Source organism: Hippopotamus amphibius, chromosome 12 (genome assembly GCF_030028045.1).
Source record: "Hippopotamus amphibius kiboko isolate mHipAmp2 chromosome 12, mHipAmp2.hap2, whole genome shotgun sequence".
In the NCBI taxonomy this organism is placed as follows: domain Eukaryota; kingdom Metazoa; phylum Chordata; class Mammalia; order Artiodactyla; family Hippopotamidae; genus Hippopotamus; species Hippopotamus amphibius.
In genome coordinates this window covers 60,488,448-60,505,338 of record NC_080197.1, presented here as the reverse complement: position 1 = coordinate 60,505,338, position 16,891 = coordinate 60,488,448, and the positions used below count along the sequence as shown (strand labels likewise).

General features: G+C 34.6%; 1 protein-coding gene across 24 annotated transcripts in view; it reads right to left on the bottom strand.

Annotated features, from left to right (window-relative positions):
• Positions 1-16,891, bottom strand: part of SOX5 (SRY-box transcription factor 5) — a 952,888-nt gene that overhangs the window by 421,522 nt on the left and 514,475 nt on the right. The window lies entirely within an intron of this gene.

Below are 16,891 nucleotides of genomic sequence, written 5' to 3'. Positions count from 1 at the left end.
TATGCTCAGGCTATTCCCTTTAACTGTGATGTACTTTGAAAACTGCATCACATTCTCTGGGACGCCTTCCCTATTCTCCACCTGTCTCCTTGTCTATTTCCTGACATCTCTATGCCATGAAAGAACCATCAACTTATTATTTCCTACACACATCCTGTATCTTCCACATGCTTCTATTAGTCCATACATTCCCCTGTATTATTTGTTAGCAAGGTCTCTAAGCTTCTCAAGGGCACAGTCATTGTCTGGTTCTTTAGGACGTAGCAAAATACCTATTACATAGTAGGTGCTCAATAGTTTGTTGAATAGATGTTATCTAATGTAAGATGGAAGGCTTGGTAAAGAATTAATGAAAGATGCTATATACATAAGGTAGAAGGCTTGAATAGCAATCAGACAAGACTAGAACACTTTTTACATTTTCCTATGATACTGGTAGACTTAAATTTAACTGTTTACATAGGTGAATGTTCTTTTCCAAAACCCCAGAGGCCAAATGAGCTTCAGAATACTGAAAAAATTGGATGAGAGAAACATAATATGATGTATATACCATATATTACATAGCACTACCAATGAGGTCTAGGGCAATATCCCATAATCAAATACACTGATATTTCTGCCATAACATATGAATATCCACACTAAATAAACAGGCTCTTGACAGGTCCATTTAGGTTTTCCTCTAAATGAATTACCAAAAATTGTATAATACATTTCCAGTATTCCAATTGCAAAATGACTGGGGAATTCCTTGGCGATCCAGTGGTTTGGACTCCACGCTTTCACTGCCGGGGCCCAGGTTCAATTCCTGGTTGGGAATTAAGATCCCGCAAGCCATGTGGTGTGGCCAAAAAGAAAATTACATTAAAAAAATGACTTACAAAAAATTTCAGAACTGCAAATAAAGAATTGTAAATCTGTATTAAAATACTATTCTATGTTGATAGGTTTAGGAAATTCATAGTCACTATTGTCATAGGAGGTTACAACTGTAACTACTTCAAATTCCTTCATTTGATAAAAAAAAATAATGTATTAACATAATGGATCAAATGCAGTAACCAGACAAGTGAATATAGGAGGTATTTTTTTAACTTTTTGTATAATTATGCAGATTGAGTACTTAGAAGAATACAACACAAATAATATAGGCTTAATCATCACAGTCTAAGAAAAGATTTCCTGGACTGATTCGTAACTCTCTGGTAACACTTTAGACTGGCTTCAGGATCATCTTGTCAGTAACTTCCAGGTATCACTTGTTAGAATGCCTTTAGCTCTCTAAAGACAGAAGCAATATAAACCTATTTCCGACTACGTAGCTGTCCCAAAGTCGTATTTCTTTCACATATATAGTGCTCTCACCCTTCATCACCATCTATATCAAAAACAAAAATAATAAACTTGCAGTTCTAGGAAATCCTAATCGATGTTGATTGAAGCTTATTGAAGAAGAATATTCCTTCCTTAATAAGTTTCCTTAAAATCTGTATCACAATAGCTTCTAAATATTTTCTGAAGAGTGCTGATATTTGGTCTGAACACCTATAATAATATTTTTAGTTAACAATGAGATTTTAAAAAGCTAGATTGTTCTCCTTATTGTCCTCAGGTAGAATATTACTTCAGAAAATTTGCAGAAACATGCACCACACACACACACAAAAAGATTCTTTCACTAATCAGTTTATAAACTTGAACACACTTATTGGCATTGTTTCAAGTCAAATTGTGTAAATAAACTGTTTAAAAGATTTAACTCTCCATTGCAAAGCAGCCATCAATAATTTCTTTTGTAATAAGAATTATTAAAATAGTAACAGTCACTCAGAAGTTTAATATTTTTTCTTTATCTATTCCATAAATGACTCATTTTCAGAAAAAAATTTTCCATGAGTTCTCTCATGCTATCCAACAGTCATTGTCCAAAAACAATTGTCTTGGGACTTCCCTGGTGGCGCAGTGGTTAAGAATCCAGCTGCCAATCAATGCAGGGGACAGGGGTTCAATCCCTGGTCCAGGAAGATCCCACATGCCGTGAAGCAACTAAGCCCATGCGCCACAACTACTGAGTTTGCACTCTAGAGCCCATGAGCCACAACTACTGAGCCAACCGGCCACAATACTGAAGCCACGCGCCTGGAGCCCATGCTCCACAACAAGAGAAGTCACCACACTGAGAGGTCTGCACACCACAACAAAGAGTGGCCCCTGCTTGCCACAACTAGAGAAAGCCTGCATGTAGCAAGGAAGACCCAACGCAGCCAAAATAAATTAATTAATTAAAAAAAAAATGTCTTTAGGACTCTTAAGAATGCAGGGATGGATAACCATGTAAATACACACATTTTTTTCATAATTTCCTCTTTGAGGTCCATATTACACAACACAGTAACATTTAGAGCTAAAAAAGAAACTTTCCTTTCATTATATAACAAGTTACTTAAAGCCAACATGAACTTTCTTTAGTTCCACTGAAAATTTGGTTAGATAGCTCTAAGTCACAGCCATAAAAGCATGCATGACGAGAGACAATGCCATGCTGGTAACACTTCTACTGAACCCCTTTGCACAGGAGGATGTGGAAGAAAGAAGAGGGATAACAAAATGATTATAATGTTTTACTTCTCATTCTGCTTGTCTCTGTCCCTTCCTTATCAATGGGAATACTGAAAATTAATCCCACTGGGGGGGATTAGGGTAATTCCACAAAGAGTTATTCCATTTCTGTACTGGACATTTAATACTCAGAACTTGTGATAATCCACTCTCTAGGTCCATAGGTTAGATATCACAGCCAATTTGGAATTAAAACACCCCATAGGTCACTCACATTTATTGATGTTATTCAAAACAATAAACATGTGATCAATGAAATATAGAATGTCAGTTTCAATAAGCTGACTTCACAGTGACCAATGCATATTTCAAATCACTTCCTTTTAAATACAACAAGCCATATTAAAGAATAAGAACATCAGTAAATCAGAGTATTAAGACAAAAAAAAAAGGAAAACCCACATAGACAATTTAATATCTGCCTTTAATATAGTTGAAGAATACACAAGTAGATTTAGTCCCCAGACACAATGTTTACTTTATCAGTTGGAGCAGCAAAGCAAGTAAATGCTGTCAAATCAGACAAGACTCCAAATTGTCATCATGACAACTTCACCTCAGACTGTCAACATGCCACACATTTCTCCAGATACCTCTGTGGTGCAGACTCAATAACCTTTCCACTTACAATTCCTCACTTGATCCCTCATTGTCCCAAAGCCACAAGGGATCCAAAATGAGAAAGACTTTTTCCAGGAATCTTTTTGGTTACAAACATTCTTATAAGTTGAAGTAAAAAACAGTGAAAGGAAATTTAAGAAGCAAGAGACATAAAAGAGTATTCCTACAAAGATACAGCATAAGGAAGGAATCTGAAATAAATGAGTAAAGACATAGGGGAATAATAAAATAGGTGAGATAGTAAAGGGAGAGAATTTTAGAGCAAAGTGAAGGAAGAATAGCAATAACGAAACAAAAGGAATTATTACTTGACTTTTCCTTACTGAAAAATGTTCTCAAGTAACTCTTTTAATTTTAGAGAACAGTAATAAATTAGCCCTTCTGCTATATAAATCTGACTAAATAATCTGAATCCCCCTGCAAAAAAGGTGAATGTGTGTTGTGAATAGACTGATTGATTGATAGATACAGGTATAGATATAAATATAGATATAGATACCTATAGATACCACGGCTTTATTTTCTCTAAACTATTCCCATATCCAAGGTTATAGTATCAATCTGTTTTCTCTGCAGTTTTGCTCTAAGTTCTTATTGTCTGTACTCATTCTTCCAAGAGAGAAAGATCAAATGTGAGCATGGCATGGTGAAGAGTAGAGGGGAGGGGCATTGCTGGAGGAAAAAGAGAGATCTCTAAATTAAAGAAATAATGAGATTTCTTTTCTTCATAGGCTCATATATGCACATTTATGGTCACTAGATGATATTCTCTAGCAAATTTTCTAAACCTTCATAGATATATATGGAAGAATTGGAACGCACATTTTTGCGCAGGTGGTCCAATATAAGAAAACAAGCTGTTATTGTATGCATCTCTGTAGATCCTCATGATTTGATGGGCAATAAGTCTAAAACAATTGGACAACAAAGTGACATAAATCCTGACAGTATAAAAATATATTACCTACAGTATGTCCAGAATCAGTCTTTGTGAAGGATGACTATGGTTTGACCCAAGATCTGTCAAGTATATTTTCTTCCAAGAAGTCCCTGGTGCTTCCAAGCACAGTCCCTGCTGAGGATACATTATAGGCTCCAAAATGAACAGAATGTTAAAAACTAACAAGATTTTTAAGAGTCTTTTCTTGGCAAATTTGATAACAATTAGTGTCTATTAAGTTTTTGTTAGCCCCATAGTAAATGAAACAGAGGACACGATATTTAAATATATACAATGACATTTAGCAAGAAAGATTATAGATATAAATACTGATGGGAAAATAAATGTTTAAGAGAGAGAAAGATTGAAATTAACTTGCCATTACTCCTTATTTGCCACCTGAAACAACTCAGACTGAATCTTTGATATAAATATATAGTCTAAGAAATCCAAGGGTAGACAATTTACCTGTTAACAATCTCAATTCCAAATGCATCTCTCCATCTCCTCCACCTAGCTCCAGGTACCATGACGACTTGTTTGGAACACTATAATCATCTATTAGTTTGTCTATTCTTATCTAATGATGTTCCACCTTCCTTGATTATTCACAGAGCAACCAGAATTATTTTTTAAAAGTGAATGTGACCATGTCATCCACTAACACATACACCATATTGTTGGAGGAAAGCTTGCAAAGCCTATAAGCAAAGCATGGTCTTCCCCCGCTACCTTTCCAGTCAGATCTTGTACCATGCCCTCTTTTATTCTCTACAACAGTCACAGAGTCTTCATTTACGCTTCAGAATTCACCATACTCTTCCTGCCATGGGGTATTGTCTCCTCTATTTGGAAAGACCTTCCTGCCCTCTCATGGCTTCATTAACTCCTTAAAGGTTTCAAATATCATTCCCCAGAGAAGTCTTCCTAGCTCTTCCCACAGAGCCACAACTCTGTGAAACTCTGCTTCATAACGCATTATTACAGGTGCATTTTACTAGTCTGTGTGATTACACACACACACACACACACACACACTCTCTGCTTAGACTGAAAGTTCCATGAATGAAGGGAAGATCATTCTCTCAATTGTGTTTCTAGGGCCAGTAGAACACTTGGCACATATTAAGTATACAAGAAATATTAGTTAAATTACTGAATGAATGAACAAATGAAGGAAATGTATGAGATGGTTCACTCTCTTCTTCATCACTGAGAAGGTATGAGTTTCAGCATAAATATCCAAAGAGTAATCACATTCAAGACTTCTTATCAGCCCTTTAGAAAATTATCTTTTCTTGTGGCTTTCAGTGAACTAAGAGTATTGGAAGTTAACTGGAGGCCATTTAAAACAATGGTCTTTAAACAGACAAACAAAGAAACATGTTTAAACAAAAGAAGCATATTTAGATTAAGTAATAATTTAGAGTTACTACTATAAGTGTGGTGTCACATTGCTACAACTACAACAGGGAGAAAAAAGATAACAGTACCTTCAAATATGAAAGAAAAATAGCAACGCTGACTACTTAAGTTCCAAGGGTGATCAGATCTGACTTGAGAAATTCCAGTTACAAGGATAGCAATAACAACAAAAGTTAATACTCTATTCACGGGAGTTACACACTATTCACCTAATAAAAATCTCCAGGTAAGGACGCTGTAGGAGATATTTTTTTTAAATTTTTATTTGTTAATTTTGCTCTTAAACTTCTTTTAAGTTTCTGTGTAAATTTGTTTCAAAAATATAGGTGTTTACATGATGTTAAAGGCAAACCTACAAAACAAAGTATGTTAGAAAAGCCTGACTTCTACCCCTATCTAGGCTTCCCCCCTACAAAGAAAAATCACAAAATGTGGTTTTCCCTTGATTTTTATTGCTTCCCCTTTCTCTTGCTTAAATGGTGGTATACGATACAAAAATTTTCCCATCTTGCTTTTTTGTTTTGTTTTGTGTTTTTATTTAACAATACATCCCAAAGAGTAGGCAACAGATTATATATATCTATACACACACACACACACACACACACACATATATATAATTTTAGATATTTTAGCATATATGTAATGGTACCGCAATGTGTTTTTAATATCCACATCCCTAATGGACAATAATGTTGACCATCTTTTCATGTGCTATTTGCCATCTGTCTATCTTATTTGATGAAGTGTCTGTTCAAAATATTTTGCCCATATTTTAATTGGGTTATTTATATTTATATTATTGACATGTTTTTGACGTACAAAAAGCTATTTATAATTAATATATACAACTTCACATGTTTGGAGATATTTATGCACCTAGGGAAGACATCACCACAATCTACACCATAAACTTACCTAGCTCCTCCAAAGGTTTCCTCCATCTCTCTTATTTATTAGTACTATTACCATTTTTTTGTAATAAGAACACAGCATAAGACCTATCCTTTTACAAAAATGTAAATATATAGTACGATATTAACATTAGGTATTAACTACAGGTACTATGCTGTTAATAGAGCTCTAGGATTCATTCACCCTGTACAGCTGAAACAAAGTGGACATTTTCAGTAGCAAGTTAAACCTCTTATTGGAATCAAGTCCACTGTGAAGTTTTTAACCACAAAAGTTCTGTCAATATGTCTTATATCTCAGGATATGTGCCACCTCGTATCTATGGAACACGACTATAAACACATAGAGAAGTTTATTTGTTTAATTCATCTTGGTTGTTAGGATGACTCTATTTAATTCAATAAAGGTCAAAAATTCAATAATCTGCATGATTAGCTGCTTGGGTAAAATGAATAAGGGCAAGGCAAATTCAGGACATTAAATGGTATCATCCAACATGTAGTAGAAGACATCGTTATACTGGGAAAAGACCTGAAAGATAATCCATGGATTGTTCTAATTTTGGTTTAAAATCTGAAGAAGAATAAAAAGATGTCCAATATTACTAGTCATTAGGCAAATGGAAATCAAAACCACAATAAGATAATACTTCACACTCACTAGGATGACTACAGTAAGTTAAAAAATTGGAAAATAAGTGTTGGTAAGAATGTGGAGAAACTGGAACACACACACATTGCTGGTGAGAGTATAAAATAGTAGAGTTGCCACAGAAAATAGCTTGGTGTTCCTCAAAAAAGGTGAACACAGGATTACCCAGAAATCCTACTTCTGAGTATATACCCAAAGCAACTGGACACAGGACTCAAACAAATATTTGTACATGAATGTTCATCACAGCATTATTCACATAAACAAAACATGGAAACAACCCAAATGTCCACCAACAAATGAGTACACAAACAAAATCTGGTATAAATATATGAATATTACTTAGCCATAAAAAGGAAGAAGGTACTAACACATTCTGTCATGTGGACGGGCCTCAAAACCAACATGCTAAGGGAAAGAAGACAGACAGAGACGTTTACGTGCTTTATGAATCTATTCATATGGAATATTTAGAATAGGGAAATCCATAAGAGAAAGCAGATTTGTGGTTACCAGGGGCTAGTGAAATGGGAGAATAGGGGAGTGACTACTTAATGGGTACAAAATTTTCTTTGGGGTGAAAAAAATGTTTGGAGATATATAGAAGTGGGGTTGCACAACATTATGAATGACTATGGCTCTGAATTGTATACTTTAAGATGGCTAATTTTTTTCTTACGTGAATTTCAACTAAAAAAAAAAAAATACTGAAGAAGAGCTTTCCTAAATGGCCAAGGGAAAAGCTCAGCAAATTTTCTCCACACAAAGCCACAATAAAACTGGATAAAATTGCCAAAAGCAACCATTTCAGAGCTCTGAGAATTGACCACAGGTATACAAAAATGTAGTGAAATGTTTATTCAAGAATAACTACTAAACCTCCAAAAAACAATGGGAGTCTGTGTAGCATTTTATCCTGGAGCTGCTTCTACCCTCGTCACTGGCTCCCAGCTCCTTATTGCTGCATTTACCAGGGCATGACAAGCTGTGAGGAACAGCAGCTTTCTTGCCAGACAGGGAAGAACTGCTTTGGAGCAGAGCTTGAAAAGGCTCATGCCTTGAGGTGCTGTCAAAAACAACAGCAATCTCTGTGGCAAACAATCAGGAAAATCCAATATCATAGCTTACATGAGGTTACAGTACTGGCTGGAGTAAGCAACAGATTTCAGACAAATTTCAGAAGTTTTTTGGAGAGATCCAGTTAAAGAGATAGCCATTATGGGCCTTGATAAACTCCGACATACCCCTGGGGTCAGAAAGGCTATGAACATAATTACAAGATAATGGAGACAGACCTAGCTATTTACTCATGCTTTCCTGAATGTGAGGGCTTGCACATGCAGAAAGTAAAAGTTGGGACAGATTCAAAAACTGCCTGAATTTTGTGTTTTTCAACTCATACACAGATCCATTTCTGACTAATCATCATCTGACTACTAAACTGATCCAAGGGAAATATAGGAAGACAGACTTAAAAAAAAGATTAAGTAAATTAAAAACACAAGGAAGAGACATCAGTGATGAACACTGAGGGCAAGATAAAATCCACAAAATTAATCCAGTAATAGCAACAATAATAGCAACAACAACTCCTGGAGGTGGGAGGAGGGGTAGATCATAACCCAGAGTTACTACAATATGCTACCAAATTGTCCAGTTTCCACAATAAAATAGCAAGATATTCAAAGAAACAAGAAATTGTAATCAATACATTGGGAAAAGTAGTCAACAGAAACTGTCTCTGAGGGGCCCCAGATGTTGGACTTGGCAGACCAAAACTTCAAAACAACTGTTACAATTATGTATAATAATATTTTTATAAAACATATTTTAGAAGGAGGAAAACTTAACAACAATGATTCATCAAATATAGAATATCGATCAAGAGGTTAAATGCTTTTCTAAAAAAAAGGAAATTTTAGAGTTGGAAAAATATAGTGAATGAGATGAAATATTTATTGGAGGGACTCAACAGCAGATTTGAGTAGCAGAAAAAAGTATCAGCTAATTTGAAGACAGATTGATTGAGCTTATCTAATATTAAAAGGAAGGGGGAAATAGATTGAAGAAATATGAACAAAGCCTCAGAGATACGAGGGAAAACTTCAAGTACACCAATATATGAATAATAGGAGTCCCAGAAGGAAACTAGAAAAAGAAAAAGACTGAAAAACTATTTGAGAAATAATGATCACAAACTTCTAAAACTTGCCAAAAAACATACACATCCAAAAAGGTCAACAAACCTCAACTGAAATAAACAAAACAGATCCACATCTGGAAACATATGTCAAGTTATTAAAAGCTGAAGAACAAGAGAAAACTCTGAAAACAGCAAGGGAAAAATGATTCATAATATATAAGGGAACCACAATCAGTTTAACAACAGATTCTCAGAAGAAACAATAGAGGCCAGAAGGAAGTGGGATAGAATATTTATATATGTAAATATATATACAAGAGTGTGTGTGTATACACATGCATAAACCTTTGCTTTTCTTGAGTGATTTAAAAGACAATTTCATAATGCAGTAATTATAATATTATACTATAAAGCGTCAGAGGGAAAAAGTACCCTGTCAAGTAAGAATTTTATATCCAGCAAAACTATCCCTCCAAAAAATTAAAGGAGACATTAGTATTCACCCAAAGAAAACTACATCACTAATTCAAAAAGATAAATTTCACATCAACGTTCATTGCAGAATTATTTACAATAGCCCAGTAGCAAGATATGCAAGCAGGTTAAGTGTCCATTGATAGTTGAATGGATAAAGAAGACATGATGGAATACACATAATGGAAGATCACTCATCCATAAAATAGAAACCTTGCTGTTTGTGACAACATGGATAAACATAGAGAATATTATGCTGAGTAAAATAGGTCAAACAGAGAAAGACAAATACTACATGATCTCACTGATATGTGTAGTCTAAACAAAAACAACCAAACAAAAAATATGAAAACAGGCTCATAGATACAGAGAAAACAGGTGGTTGCCAGAAGGGAGAGGGTGAGGAAGGTGAAAGAAACTAAGAGGTACAAACCTTCAGTTATATAATAAATAAGTCAGGGGAGTGTAATATACAGCATGAAGAATATGGTCAACAATATAGTAATAACTTTGTATGGAGACAGATGGTTAGTAGGCTTATCATGGTGATCTCTTCATAATATATGCAAATGTCAAATCATTATGTAATACACCTAAAACTAACATAACATTGTACATCAACTATATTTCAATTTAAAATATGAAAGAGAAATAAAGATATTTCCAAATGAACAAAAAATGAAAGAACTAATTGTTAGTACCCATTTCTTACAAGAAATAATAAAGAAAGCCCTTTGGGCTGAAAGTAAATGACACCAAATGATAACCCGATTCCACATAAAGAAATAAAGAACACTGTAAAGACAGTATTAAACATATATATTTTTTCTCATTATCCTTTATCAGAGGTTAATAAAAGACAATTTCATAAAACAGTAATTTTAAAATAATTTATAAACTATATTGTAGGCCTCTTACATATGAAAATTATTTCCATAAATAGAAATGCATTTATAACATATACAGATATACAGCAAAAAGAAGGTGGAGATAATTGAGGTGTAAAGGAGCAAGAAAGTTAAAGCAGATATGCAGATAGTAATTCAATCCACAGGGAAAAAATGAAAAAAATTTAAGAGCACCAGAAAATCTAAATATGTTAGTTGATATAAAAAAATGTAAATATATTTTTGTCCTTTTTTTCTCCAAACTTCAAGAGGCATGGATTGCATAAATTGATGATTATAATATTGTATTACTGAGTACATAACATATATACACAATGTATATTATAATAGTTGCACAAAGAGCGGAATGAAATGGAACTATATTAGAGCAAAATTTCTATATTTTATAAGAATTCAGTTAGTATTAATCTAATCTAGATTGTAATCACTTAAAATGCATAATGTAATCTCTGCAACTACTAATAGTTCTAAAACACTTAGATTTCCACGTTCTAAAAGACCCTTACCACCATTAAAAAAACAAAACAAAACAAAAATCCCTCACAATTGATCATGCACCTAAATGTAAAAACTAAAGCTATATAATGTTTAGAAGAAAACAGGAAAAAAATGTCCTGATCTTAAAGCAAAACACAGAAAAAAAAATAAACTTTATGAAAATTAAAACTTTTGCTCCTCAAAAGACACCATTAGGAGTATAAAAATATGTCACACACTGGGGAAAAAAGCATTTGTAAATTATACTAAAGATAAAGAACTTGTAAAGAATATATAAAGAATATATAAAGGACTCAATAAAATGAACAGCCCAATCAAAAATTCATTAGAGAACTGGATGAACGTTTATTTCATCTGAAGAAGACACAGTTAAATACATATGGAAATGTGCTAAAAAATTAATCATTAGGGAAATGCAAATTAAAACCACAATGAGATGCCACTTCATATCCACAATGATGATTACATTCAAAAAGACAGGCAATACCAAATGTCGTCTAGGATGTGAAGAAACTGGAACAGGCATGTATTTCTGGTTGATATACAAAACCATATAGCTACTTTGGAAAACAGTTTGGCAATTTCACTAACACTTAAAGATAAATTTACCATAAAACCCAACAATTCCACTTCTACGTATCCAACCAAAGAGATGAAAATATATGTCCATACAAAGACTTGAATGTGAAGGTGACAGCAACATTATTCATGATAGCCAACAAGGAAGGAAGGAAGGAAGGAAGGAAGGAAGGAGAGGGAGGGAGGGAGGAAGGAAGGAAGGGAAGAAGGAAGGGAAAGAAAGAAAAAGAAAGAAAGAAAGAAAGAGAGAGAGAGAGAGCAAGGGAGGGAGGGGGGAGGGAGAAAAGGAGGGAAGGAAGGAAGGAAGAAAGAAAGAAAAAGAAAAAAGTATAGATTTCCATTAACCTGAAAGAATAAACAAAATGTTTATCCATTCAATGACTAGTATTCAGCAATAAAAAGTAACAAACAGCTGATGCATGTTCATATAGGGAGAATAACCTCAACAACATTATACTAAGTGAAAGAAGCCAAATCTAGAAGACCACATATTGTATAATTCCAACTATACAAAATGTCCAAAAGAGCAAATCCGTAAAATAGATTATTGGTTGCCTGGAGCTGGGGGTGGGAAAAAGAGACTGTCTGCAAACGGGCATAAGGGATCTTTTGAGGGTAGTAGAAATGTTGTAAAATTAGATTGTGGTAATAGTTGCACAGCTCTATAAATATATTTTTTAAAAATCACGGACATATACTTAAACAGGTAAATTTTCAATTATGTTAATGGCATCTCAAGAAAGCTCTTATAAATTACTGAAAAAGAGCAACTTGAATGATCAGATGATTATTGGAAAAGCAGCATGTATAATATAGAACACATTGTTTTTTCAGTAAAATATGCTGATTTTTTCCTTACTACTAAATATCAAATTCATGTTGTAAATGCAACCTTTTTTGTCACATCTGGCCACATTTTAATGAAGTTGCTTATTAAGCATGTTTCTGCCTCAGAGCCTTTGCATCTGCAATTCTCTGTGTGGCTTGCAATTCCAGAATTAGTATGACATCTTCATGGTTCATTCCTTCACTTCATTGAGTACTTTGACCAGTTGTCACCTTTTTGAAAAGAACTTGTCTGAAATAGGCCCTCTATCCTCTCATCCCCTTTATTTAACATATTTTTTCCTCATTACATTTCTTTCAAATCCATTATTAAATAAGAGAAGTGCCCTGTAATTGTATCAGGTATATATTAGGATCTCAACAAATATTTGTTGAATGAATGAATCAGGTCACAGATACAACTGTCATGAACAATAGAACTTGAAACTATCTTGAGAAAACTTTTAAAAAATACAGAGAAGTTAAACATAAGCAAAAATATACATTTGCTTCACTAGCTGTAACAAATTATTAAAGCTTGGACAGATTTACTATATACTCATTTCAGAAAAACTTTCAATGAAACAAAATACAGAAGAAAAAAAATTACCCTAAATGGTGCTTGAACCCTCCATTTGCATGCAGAATTGTTTTGCATTGATATCCATTCTGAATTCATTCCTTTGGCTAGGTTTATCACTGGCTTATTTAAATGGGCTATTGATGCCAGAGGCCTTTGTAGTAATCATCAATGGAAAAGAATTATTATCCTGACCCAGTCAGGAATAGGAAAGCTTTTGACAGAAGAGAATCCCCATCTTTTCACCAGAATAGTAGAACAGAAAGAATATTAAAATAGGAGATTGTCTTGAAAAGAAAGGTAAGAGAACTCCTTTCTTATATTATCTTGTTAATGGTTTAATGATTAAACCTAAGATGTTAAGAGAACAAAAAGCTGGGGGAAATTACTGGCAAAATGCTTTTCCTGTTACTGTCCTTACTTGTGGAATCAACCCCACTGTCCATTCCTGGTTTCTCACTGTCCCCTTTAAAGGGGGGAAAGGCAGTAACTGGGTGTGGGGGAGGGGGAGGGTTTGGTAAGAGTAACTGAACTAAGTTGCTCAGCTTCTTCCTCTTCTCTTGGGAGCTGGATGCTTGCAGGTATGACAAGGTCTGCCTGGTTCTGTCCCTGTTGGGGAGGCCTACCCCTGTCCACTCCTGCCATGACTGGGTGGGCAGATCTGACTTATCCTAGCACCCAGTATCAGCAAGATGTCCTGCTCACATTCTCTGATATCACCTCTACAGCAGTAAAGGTAACCTTTCAGCCCTCATTTAGCTTATTCCTTTGTATACTGGCTGCATTTTTTTTTTAAATCAGAGGGGATTTTTTTATTAGTCTGCCTCAAATAACTCAAGTACGTCTTAACTGACTAGTATTAATATCTTAACTGAAAAAAAAAACAAAACAGAAGCAGTGAGAATTAGGGAGTACTTAAATCCTTAATGTTCTTTTGAATTATTTTATAATGCATCAGTTCCCTTAGTTACTGAAAGGTCTTGTAAAAGTCTTCCAAATTAAATTTAAGGGATGGGCTAAGAGAAAAAGGATATCTTCTTTGGTTTAAACCCCGTAGATATTTTTATGTATATCTACCACTCAGTAAACTGTAAACAGTTACAGACAGGAATGACTGTAGAGAACTGAAAATATCTGAAATAAGAGACTAAGATTGCTCTTTTCCCAGTCTACTAATTTAGGGACAGTTTGATCCAAACCATTTGAGATGACAGGAGTGAAAAATGGATGAAAAATGGATGAAGCTACTTTTCCAAAACACTTTTTAAGGATTTTCAGTGCACATTTTCTAGAATATTATGTCAAGTAAACAACTACTCTAATATAAAGGACCCATAGTATCAATTATTATCACTGTCAATCAGAGAATGAAAGCATTCTACAATGGGCCTTGACAGAACCGACTATTATGATTGTTTCTGCAACGTTAGAAATATGTAAATGAAGACACTTCAAGAAGAGTTTGACACAACAGGTTTAACAGATAGGGCCTAATTATGTCAGTCAGTGGAATTCAATTACCAGGAAGAATGGATGGACATCCTTAATGCAGAGCTTGGATTAAATCTGCACATATGTTTTTAAGATCTAGTTCCAAAAAGGAAAGAAATCCAAGTTCTCAATTCCTTGAGATGTAGGTAAAGGATGTAGCAGTCCATTTGCCTAAATAGTTAATACTGGAAGTGAAACCAAAAGACTAATAACCAGCACCCAGGAAAAAGGAAGGCAGAGACCTTGCGCCTTATGTAAAAACTGCCATTACTACCAGAGGCTGTGCATTTCTTGGGGAATCTTTCTTTAGAAATTAGAATAGTGTTCTAAAATATTAATAGCATTTTGATGCCAAATATACCAATGGACTAAATTCCAAATGATATATAATTGCTAAACACATTTTTTCCTATTTTAAAAGGTAAATAGATGTATCCATGGGAAAATCATAATGATAAATGTTCCATTTAGAAAATTGCTTATAATATGGTAGAGTTACTTATACATAGGCAGGATTGCTTATTCCCAAAATGTCTGCTGAAATTAATCAAATTAAAAAATAGAAAACAGGACTTCCCTGGTGGCACAATGGTTAAGAATCCACCTGCCAATGCAGGAGATACGGGTTCAATCCCTGGTCCAGGAAGATCCCACACGCCGCAGAGCAACTAAGTCCATGTGCCACAACTACTAAAGCCCGTGTGCCCTAGAGCCCGTGCTCCGCAACAAGAGAAGCCAGCACGAGAAGCCCGTGCACCGCAACAAAGAGTAGCCCCCACTCACCACAACTAGAGAAAGCCTATGCGCAGCAACGAAGGCCCAACGCAGCCAAAAATAAATAAATAAGGAAATAATAAAATAAATAAACAAGAAAAAACAGAAAACAGTGTTCTTCATAACGCACATGTGCACCTGCACACACGCGTATGTACACACACACACTCAGACTCATCTCGCCTAAATACAGACAGCCATCATGGTCACTCACATCTATGACCTAACAGTTTCCTATTTTCTAAGGATTGGAAAATATGTTTTATTTTATTCACATCACAAAGAAACGCTTTGTGACTAAATTTTCTTATTTTTTCTTTCTATCTATATTTTTTATTTCTCCAAAGGGAAAGGATTCTATATTTTTGTTAACTTTTATTTTGTAGAGTAGGAAGAGATATTCACAGCTCTGGCCCATTTTTAGAGTCGTTCCTTTGTGGTAACAACTCCTTTGTTGCTCATTCTTCTTGCTGTGCCTGCAACCTGATTCATGCCTGAGTTGATTAGAGATAAAATCACCTTAACACTGGAGGCACAGGTTAATGGTAACTGTTCTAAAGTAACAATTAAGGATAAATAAACTGCAATAGGTGATGAGTTTCACTTTGGATAAGCATGCATCAGCCCACCCATTATCTTGGTCAACTTTTACAATTTTACTTAATTGGGAGTCTTTTAACGAATGGGTATTAGTATGGACCATTCCCTCTGCCATTTGACTAAGAATAAACAGTGTTTTCTCCTATTAATTGGTGATAGAGGTGTGGCAAAAAAATATCTGATGTCAGAATCACACGCAATTGAAAATTATTCCCAGGGCTTACTTCAATTTGTATTCATCAGCTTAGAGCTTCCTGTCTTTCTTAGACACACATTACTTCTCCTAACTTCCCAATATTTTGTAAGCAATTACATATCAATAATTGTTCTAAAACTTATAAAATTTCCCTGAATTGCAAACTTCAGCAGGAAGAACAGAAATGATGAATTTCTACACCCTTAATTTGCAAATGCATTTAAGGGACAAATTAATACATCTTTTTCTTTTACTTTAAGCAATTTTCCTCGATAGTGTCACAGGCAACTAGAAAGAAGCATGTTTCCTTGCAAGACAGAATGAAGAAAAAGTCATGTTCATGAGAGCAACTTCCCATATCACAAAGTGGCTTTTATTAGACATGATTTTCCACTCTGAGAAGAGTCCAGCAGAAATGCTAGACAAGGAAATTTCATAAGACAAGGAAATCACTTTCCTGTTGTCCACAAGCTTCCTTGTAACTAATCAGAAAAATATGAAATATTGATAAATGATGAATTTGAATGTTTTGAAACCCACAGTATTAGATACAGTATTTTGAACTGAATGAAAATATTCTGTAATCAATTCTTGAATCCCTCTGTATCTACCTTACAACTCACAAAACTGTAGCCCTACCACTCGAGGC